The following is a 9,717-nucleotide window of genomic DNA, read 5'->3' as shown; positions in this document are numbered from 1 at the left end:
CCTTGTTCAAAAGCCATAGTCTTATGTTTGTGAATTCCTTCAACTGCAATAAGTAAGGATCACTGAACTGTTTTTCTTTTGCTTCGGCTACTAAGGAGGATTCAGCCCTGTTCTGGAGAACAACGCCACCATCTTCAGAGTCCAAAAGTCGAACTCCTAGATTTGCTAAGCGGTGGACTTCCTTCATCATAGTTCTCTTGTCTGCCTCAACATGAGCTAAGCTCCCCATAGAACGCCGACTGAGAGCATCGGCTACAACATTTGCTTTCCCCGGATGATAGAGGATATCAACATCATAATACTTAAGTAATTCGAGCCACCTTCTCTGATGTAGATTTAATTCTCTTTGCTTCAAGATGTACTGGAGAATCTTGTGATTTGTAAAAATGTCAACATGTACCCCATACAAATAATGGCGCCAAATCTTAAGCGCGAACACCACAGCTGCTAATTCAAGGTCATGAGTCGGATAATTCTTCTCGTGAGCCTTGAGCTGTCTCGATGCGTAGGCTATGACTTTACCGTGCTGCATTAATACACACCCAAGACCAACCACTGAAGCATCACAATAAACGATGAACCCTTCGGTTCCTTCTGGTAGTGTCAGGACTGGAGCTGAAGTCAATCTATTCTTTAACTCCTCAAAACTTTTCTCGCATGCGTCCGACCATTGAAACATGACTTTCTTATGAGTTAATCTAGTCAAAGGGGACGAGATAGAAGAAAATCCCTCTACGAAATGCCTATAATAGCCTGCTAGACCCAAGAAACTTCTTATATCGGATACTGAGGTGGGTCTAGGCCAATTCTTCATTGCCTCTATTTTCTTAGAGTCCACCTTCACGCCTTTCCCTGAGATGACTTGGCCCAAAAATGCTACTGATTTCAACCAGAATTCACACTCATATCATTCTGTCTGAGTCTCTCAAACTCCAAAGCCTTAGCTTCAAATACCTCAATGGGTAGAAAGTGCTCAAGGAACGCATCTGCAAAATCCTTCCAAGTCGCAGGATCTGCATCCTCCCCTCGGGACTCTTCCTATGTTTCATACCACATGTTGGCAACATCCTTCAGCTGGTATGCAGCAAGCTCTGCTGCCTCAGTGTTTGTAGCATGCATCACTCGAAATATCTTCTGAACCTCATCAATGAAGTTTTGCGGATCCTCATCCTTTTTAGACCTTGTAAAGACGGGAGGTTTCATGTTGAGGAATTCCCTAGACCTGGAACTACCCGTCTCATGAACATCATTTGTTCCCTGCCTTTGAGCCTGATTAGCAACAATCTGGGTGAGCAACTGGATAGCTCCCCTGACATCCATGTCTGAAGCACTGGGCACTGAGCCTGATGCAACTCCCTAGGCTGGAGTGTCCTTATCCTGAGCAGCATTAGTTGTGGCCTCCAGGCTAGTAGCTGAGGCCCTCTTGGTGTACTTTCTTTTTGCAGGCATTTTTCTGAAATACGCAATTCGCACGGGTTAAAAAGATTCCTGAAATCATAGCTCTAATTGCACGATCTAGAGTATGAAAGAAATGGAACAATCCTAGATGTCTTGGTGGTCAACTATTTACATGTGTGGCGCGCACACACACATAAAAGAGACCCCACTGGACACGGCTTCATAGACTCCCTAGGACTCTTGAACCTAGGGCTCTGATACCAAGCTTTGTCACGCCCCGAACCTGGGCCTGGACGTAACATGGCACTCGGTGCCTGACTACATGTGACCGAGCGAACCAACTGGCTGGCTGAATCAACATGTGGTGTAACTATAAGTTAGAGGTAAATATAAAACATGATAATCTACTAAAGAGTCTGACTGAAATATCATAGATGCGGAAAATACTGAAAGGTCTGCAAGTAGAAACAAGTAGCCGACAAGGCTAACATATGAAATCCTGCTAAGATCTGACTGACTGGGTTATAGTCTACGAAGCCTCTAAAGAATACTGTAAATGCTAACTGTTTACCGGGACAAGGTCCCCGGTATACCTTATTAACTGAAATACTATAATGACTAAAACAAAAGAGAGACAAGGCCCCGGAATACTGGGGCTCACCAATAGCTGATACGAGATGTCCTAGCAAGCAAAATCGTCAACCTGAAAATCGTTACCTGCATCGCGAGATGCAGGTCCCGTGCAAAAGGGACGTCAATACATTTGAATTGTACTGGTATGTAAAATAGCTGAACAAAAGAACTGTCAACACTGAAACTGAAACTAAATTGTTAGCTGATAAACTGATAACTGAACAAGGAAGTAAGGATGTGAATACTCCCTCTTCTGAATGATGAACAACCTGTTTATCTGAACATTAAACTACGGCCTCAGGCCCAATATGTGTGTGTATATATATATATATATATATATATGTGCACAACTGCGGCCTCGGGCCCAAGTATACGTATACATAACTGCGACCTCAGGTCCAAAATGCATAAAGCATAAACTGCGGCCTCAGGCCCAAATGCAGGTGTTCAACATTCAGGAATTTAAATCAGGAACTGAGAATCATACTGTAATATGTGATACTGAAATAATGAGCCATACCGACTTACATGATACTGGTATAGTGAATAGGATTAAACTGAGATGAGTATTCATAATAAGTTGATTTGTCATAACTGAAACTCATAGAATATCGAATGATTATGAAACTATGTCATCTAGAGAATATAAGTTCTACTTCTATTCATGGAACCAAGGCATAATTACTTTCTGAGGAAACTAGTAATGTTCATGATGAATGGGACGTAGGGAGAATCATAGATATTCCCAAACGTAAAGAGTTAGCCTTACATACCTCAATTTGCCCCTTAGTGATACTACAATGATCCACACTACTAAGAACCTTCAATCTACAACAACAACATCCAATGGAACCCAATATTAGTAATAAATTCCATAACTTATGCCATTTAGGCATATTATCAAACACCTTGTAGGCATAGATATTTACACCTCATAACTATAGTGTTGGTTCATCCAACTATCACCATTAACCAACAATTCATTCCACCATCATTCCTAACAAATTTATAACTTCCAACAACATATGTATGACCATCCATTCACACCCAACCAACAAATCCTATCAAATAATCACCTTTAAATCCCTACCATGGTCATGCATTTAAATTGGGAATTTATGACTTCCAATCACCATACCATAAGTTGTAATACTTGATTCATACTCATAATTCCATAATAACACCATATATGTAAGTCTAAGGGTGTAGGATTACCTCTTGTAGACCAAATCTTGAAAGACAACTTTTGGGGTGTTCTTGAGATTTTGAAGAAATCCTATGAAACCCAATCAAAATCATGTTGTAACTAGTGATTGAGAAGTGAAATCACCATGATAACACACTTAAAAACTCACCTTAGGTGTGCAATTGGATGCCTTGGTCGAGTTGGGGATGTAGAGGAAGCCCTAAGCTTGAGAAATGACTCAATTTCTCTTATTTTCGGTCTTTAAGATATTTAAAACCTTCCAGACGCGCGAGCTCGCGCGCCTGTTCGCGCGCGGGAGGTAGAATACTCAGCAAAAACGCACGACTTCGCGCTCCTATTCGCGCTAGTGACACCTACCCAGTAAAAGGGTCATAACTTTCTGTATACACCTCCAAATGACGAACGGTTTGTTGCGTTGGAAACTAGACGCAAAGGGATTTAATTTGATAGGTTGTGCATCACACAAATCATTGTATCCAGGTAGATATGCTCGCCCAAAGTGAGGTCTTGTGCATACTCATTTGCAAATTTTCAGCTATAATGAAAATTTTCAACTTGGCTTGGACTTAAGCCTCTCCTTAGACCCCAAATCACCTATAATATGCCTCGTACACTTATTATCATAACCACTCAATTACCATCACGCTAATACTCGTTTAATACATCCACAACCGATTCAAATTACGGGGTGTTACAATATTATTAGCAAATAACAATAAGAACAAGTGTTGTACCAGCAACGATTTTATTATGAGGTCATACAACTCACTTCAGATTTAATATACCTCTTCAAATAACTGAAATAATCATCACAAATATATCAAATCAGAGAAACAGTGCTAAATTTATAAAGAAATCAAAAGTGATAATATGTGAAGAAGCGCTTTTGGCTAACTACCAAACGATCTAAACAATCGCCTAGAGTTTTAGAGATATATTGATATCGATGAACCGTTTGATAAAAAAGTAATAGTTTGGGAGCTGTCAAGTATGATCAATAGTTCCAAAATTGACCAAAGCAGAAACTGTAAAAGCCAACTTGCCAAAATTATACTTATAACCTCAAATGAAAAATATTCAAATGAAAAAAATATAGTAGTAAGAACAAATCCAACATTCAATGACTTCTTGCTTCGTGTCGGAAACGAAGAAGAGCATCCAATAAAAGATGATTTAGTTCTTCTAAAACACTTGGTTACTAACCCCAATGGTAATAATAGTGCATTTAATAAGAAAAAAAATTTCATCATTATATTAAAACACAATTTGTGCAAATTACATGATAGAATTAAAAAGATATCTTAGCTAGCAGAAATGAATATGTTAATCAACTAAATAAAAGATTGATTGCTAAGTTTTATGGTTAAAAAAAATATATTTTTCAGTTTTAACTCAGCAGAAGATGATACCAATAATAACTTCCAAGAATAATACTTAAATACTTTAATACCAAATGGCCTTTCTACCGTACATGTTTGTTGTCACGTTCATTATTTCTTACGTATGTTAGTGTCACCACATATATATATATAATAGTCTAAGTTAAAATTGATCTTCCAATGCATATAGGTTGATTTTGAAGAAACATATGTCTGTCATACTACTGAAAACTTAGATCCGCTGAATACCGTATGTAATAATACACATATGGTATATAGAAGTTTTAACATAACGTCATACATGCAGAACTTATGATACTAGTCAATATGCTTCTAAGTATGTGTTTACCCAATTCAACTTTCATCTTCCGAAGTAAAAGAATATCCTTTTAAATTTGTGTGAAAATAATTTTTAGTATGTTTATGTTTTGTAGTTATAATAAATAAAGTACAAAGACAAACATCTTAAATATTGAACTATATTTACCACAATATGTTTTTTTACACGAATAATTATAGTGCACTTTCAAGAGAGATATCAATATCGACAACAAGAGTTCCGGTTATGACAGAGTAACCAAAGCATTAGAAGGAAACATATATATACAAAAAATCAGTTTATAAAAAGTGTTCGGTAATATACCATCACATTAGATACCTTTAAAATACAATACATAACTATCTACCTAATATGACTACAATTGATCATTTGTGTAATTTCTGATGATATCCTTCTATTTTGAATTCCGGTATTATGCTAATGTAACAATATTTTTCGGCATTTAAATGATTGTTGTAGTATTATATATAAAATTTCTCTCCTTAATTAAATTTAATTATTTTTTTATATAAATAAATATTTAAACCATCATCTTCCCTTATTAACGTGCAACGCACGTTTATAGATACTAGTAATATAGATAGATAGATAGATATAGATTAAGTTTAATTGGTTAAGTAAAAGGCTATTTGGGTTAATTATGCATTAAGAAAAGACTTTCTTATCTACGTGTCAATGGTAACGAAGGCCCATATGCAATATGGCCCAACTTCTCTAGGAGGCCTCTCTACTTATTTACCCAATCCAAAGGCAACAAAGCCCGATAAAATGATCCAAGACAAAGTTATCATGTTGGATTCATTTCTTTCACTTCAGAAAAAGGCAATTTATATGTATTGTTTTTGTCAATAGGCTTTTCAAACTATGGTTCTCATTATACTATGCAATAAAAAAGCTCGTTTAATTTGGAGAAGATAAATAATGCAAGAAAACAAAATATTTGCTTAAAAATCTGAATAGTTCAAGTGGCAAAAGTTGTTAGATTAATGACTTAGGTCACAAACTCGAGCCAGACGAATTAAGCTTGGTATAAAAAAAGGATAGAGGAAAGGATCTTTTTCCTTGAGTTTCTAAGATTGCAGTTGATCCTAAAGGTTAGTCAAGACGGGGTTTTCGATTATGTTAAAAACAAACACAACAACAACAACAACAACCCAGTGTAATTCCACAAGTGAGGTCTGGGGAGGGTAATATGTACGCAGACCTTACCTCTACCCGAGAGGCAGAGAGGTTGTTTCCAGGAGACCCTCGGCTCAAAGAGGCAACAAGAGACACTATATTAATACTATCAATAGACTCATAATAAAACAACATAAAATACCATGAAATTCATAACATAACATAAATACCATAAAAAATAAAGTAACAGCAATATAAGAGATATAGGAAATACGAGAAGGATATAAGGTATTAATACACAGCAGATAAAGCCCATCATCAGTAGTTGATCAATAGCATCCTAAGACTAACTCCTAACTGGCTAGTCTCACTCTAGTGCGCTGTAAAAAAGACATCACAATTTCCCCTAACCTACAACCTTAATGCTCGATCTCCACAATTCCCTGTTTAGGGCCATGTCCTCAGTAACCCTAAGTCGCGCCATATCCTGCCTGATCACCTCTCCCCAATACTTCTTAGGTCTCCCTCTACCTCTCCTCGTACCCACCACCGCCAGTCGTTCACACCTTCTCACCGGTGCATCAGTGTTCCTCCTCTGAATGTGCCCGAACCATCTGAGTCTTGCTTCCCGCATCTTGTCCTCCATGGGGGCCACACCCACCTTCTCTCGAATATCTTCATTTCTAATCTTATCCTTCCTTGTATGCCCGCACATCCACCTCAACATCCTCATCTCTGCAACTTTCATCCTCTGGATGTGTGAGATCTTCACCGGCCAACACTCGGTCCCATACAACATAGCAGGCCTAACCACTGCCCTATAAAATTTACCTTTCAGTAACAGTGGCACTTTCTTGTCACACAGGACTCCCGTCGCTAACCTCCATTTCATCCACCCCACCCCTATACGGTGTGTGACATCCTCGTCGATCTCCCCGGACCCCTGAATAAACGACCCCAGGTACTTGAAACTACCCCTCTTAGGGATGACTTGAGAATCAAGCCTCACTTCCACTCCCGCTTCCGTCGGCTCTGCCCCAAATTTGCACTCAAGGTATTCCGTCTTCTAGGGTTTTGATTGTTTTTCATTTTGCTTTGGGCTTTTGGTATTAATTATTGTTTTATAAAGTGGATCTGTGTTATATTTTTTGTTAGCGTTTGGATGATTGAAAGTTAGGGGTTTTATTGGAATATTTTGTCAATGGAAAGGGTGAAGTTTGGGCTTTGTTGGGTGAAAATCTGTATTTTGGGTGTGGTTAATGTTGGGAAATTATTGTTAGGTGTTTGAAACTGTAGGATCTCTTTTCTTGAAAAATTTAGTGTCTTAATGTTGGTACTTTTTTGGATTGTGCTTTTTATTTAATTGCTTCGTGATGTGTGTCTGAACTGAAATTCGTTTTGGGGGTTTTAGTAGTTGAAAGAGAGTGGGATTTATATGCTGAAATTATTTGAAGGGGAAAGGCTTAATCTACTACTATATGTTATTCTCTGTTGATAGTATTAGCTTTACTTGGACATGCATATTGAGTCTTTTTCGTATTGAGGTTTTAGAGATTGTACTTAGCTGAGCTAGTTATTTGTTTTTATGCATTTTAGCTATTCCCTTAGTTTCAGAATCTATTGCGAGGAATGATGGGGACGCTGACTGGCGCATTGAGCAACCTCTCAAGCAACCATTAGAGGTTGAGGTTGCTCAATGCGTCAGTCAACGTCCTTATCATTCATGAGCTTGTACTTAGCTGGGAATAGCTAAACTTGCCTCTACTAGATGGTGTCTCCTTAATATTTCTGTTGAAGCCACCATTTATGTATGTTGGACTTGTAATCATTGAGCATACTTAATCCACAAGCATATTGCTTTTATGAGAAACTTAATTCATGTTTTTTTGGATTTTTAAACTTTTGTTAAGTTTTTTATCTTAAGTGCACTTTTTAGAGTTTTCACTAGTTTTTCTTCTATGTAATGTTGGGCCTTTTTAAATTGTTATCTTTCTTTGTTTTTGATTGATGAATACTTTATGGGTTTTGGAGAAGGATATGACGATCATTATGACTTGGAAAGCTGAGATGACAGCAACTTATATTGTATTCGTACTGGCTGATCATTTCTTCATCTACCCAAATTGTTTTTTGGTTTTGAACTGGCTAGGAAATCATGAGTTCCTAGGAACTTGTGGTGAAATCTTTTTTTGTAGGAATTTGACTATCAACTTTTTTATTTGTTTTCATTTCACTTCTATGCTTTGTATTTATTTGCCAACTTAGAACATATTATAAGACTTTAGATCTTGGGCTTCATGTTTTTTTTGGTCCAAAGTCATATTTTATACTGAAGAGAACGAGATGATGAATAATGTATTTTCATGATTGCGGTATGATGCATTTCATCATGTATTCGTACTGGCTGATCGTTCTAGAATTGTCTGGTTTAGTGTGCTTTTTTTTTAAAAAAAAATTGGTTTACATTGATCTTGGGTGTGAAATCTTGAAATATGAATTTACATCTGAAACCATTTAACTTGGTTTTACTTCATATATTCTGGACCATACAGTGTTGTGGAGAATGAGATGATGAATGTTATACAGTTTGATAGGTGATATGATGGCAGATTATCATGTATTAGCTCTAGCTGATTATTCTCTATGGTGTGCCTTCAACTGGTTCTACTTGTGTGCTAAGTAGACTTGTTATTGAATTTATTTGACTGGATACATTGTGTGTGTAGCAATGTCTGTTCTCTATTTTTGTTTCAACTTTAACATTTTATCATCCTAATATTGAAGTCCAGAAGTTGATTTTTATCATGTTGACATACTATCTTAAAGGCTGTCTTCCCTTACTTTTAAAGCCTGATGGCCCTTTGGATTCTTTTCCAATAGAAGATACTGTAGGGAGTAAAAGGGTCATCTTTTTTCATCAAAAGGTGCTATCCCTGTCCCATTAATGCCGCCTTCCTTGCTTTTATTTGTAAAATATTATCTAGGGTCAAAATTTTCAATCTTGTGCATGTATATATTCGCAAGGTAGAACCAAATCAGGACATCAAGAGAAGTCTGACTTTTTTTTTGGTTTTATTATTTGTGGTTGGAGAATGATATGATGAACTTCATACAAGTGATTGCTTATATGATAGCACTTTATCATGTATTAGCTCTAGCTGATCATTCTCGTTTGATTCCACACTAATTTTGTTGCTCTATTTTGTTTTCGATCATGTTATTCAACTTAAAAATTTCTTACTATTTTTGCCTTCTTGTTCTGTCCCAAACTGAGAGAAATTATCGGGCCTGTCGTGTCTTTTCTTTTGTGTTGACGTCAATAGGAATTTTCTAAAGTACAATCTTCTTTGTATTCACTGTAGGTGTATGTGAGAGTGAGAGTAGATAGGTAATGTTTACAGTACCTAAATTCTACCATGCTGTTATTTGTTAAATATTATCTAGGGTCAGAAGCTCCTTCCTCGTGCACCTAGTAGAATAGTAGAATGATGGACGGCTTCTACAGAAGTTTGACATGTTGTGGGTTTTATTATTTGTGGTTGGAGAATGACATGATGAACTTCATACGAGTGATTGCTGATATGATAGCACTTTATCATGTATTAGCTCTAGCTGATCATTCTCTTTCCATTCCGCACCAA

General features: G+C 37.0%; 2 non-coding genes across 2 annotated transcripts; both read left to right on the top strand.

Moving 5' to 3' along the window:
- The first annotated feature begins 9,166 nt into the window (after positions 1 to 9,166).
- Positions 9,167 to 9,244, top strand: LOC138882492 (small nucleolar RNA Z102/R77). Its single transcript, XR_011404094.1, has one exon. It is a non-coding gene; the product is annotated as a small nucleolar RNA Z102/R77 (small nucleolar RNA).
- A 376-nt stretch (positions 9,245 to 9,620) lies between these two features.
- On the top strand, positions 9,621 to 9,698 carry LOC138882491 (small nucleolar RNA Z102/R77). The gene has a single exon (XR_011404093.1). It is a non-coding gene; the product is annotated as a small nucleolar RNA Z102/R77 (small nucleolar RNA).
- Positions 9,699 to 9,717: the final 19 nt, after the last annotated feature.

This window comes from Nicotiana sylvestris, chromosome 11 (assembly GCF_000393655.2).
Source record: "Nicotiana sylvestris chromosome 11, ASM39365v2, whole genome shotgun sequence".
NCBI classification, from domain to species: Eukaryota; Viridiplantae; Streptophyta; class Magnoliopsida; order Solanales; family Solanaceae; genus Nicotiana; species Nicotiana sylvestris.
Note: the sequence above shows the minus strand (reverse complement) of the source record. Positions and strands in the feature narration are given on the sequence as shown.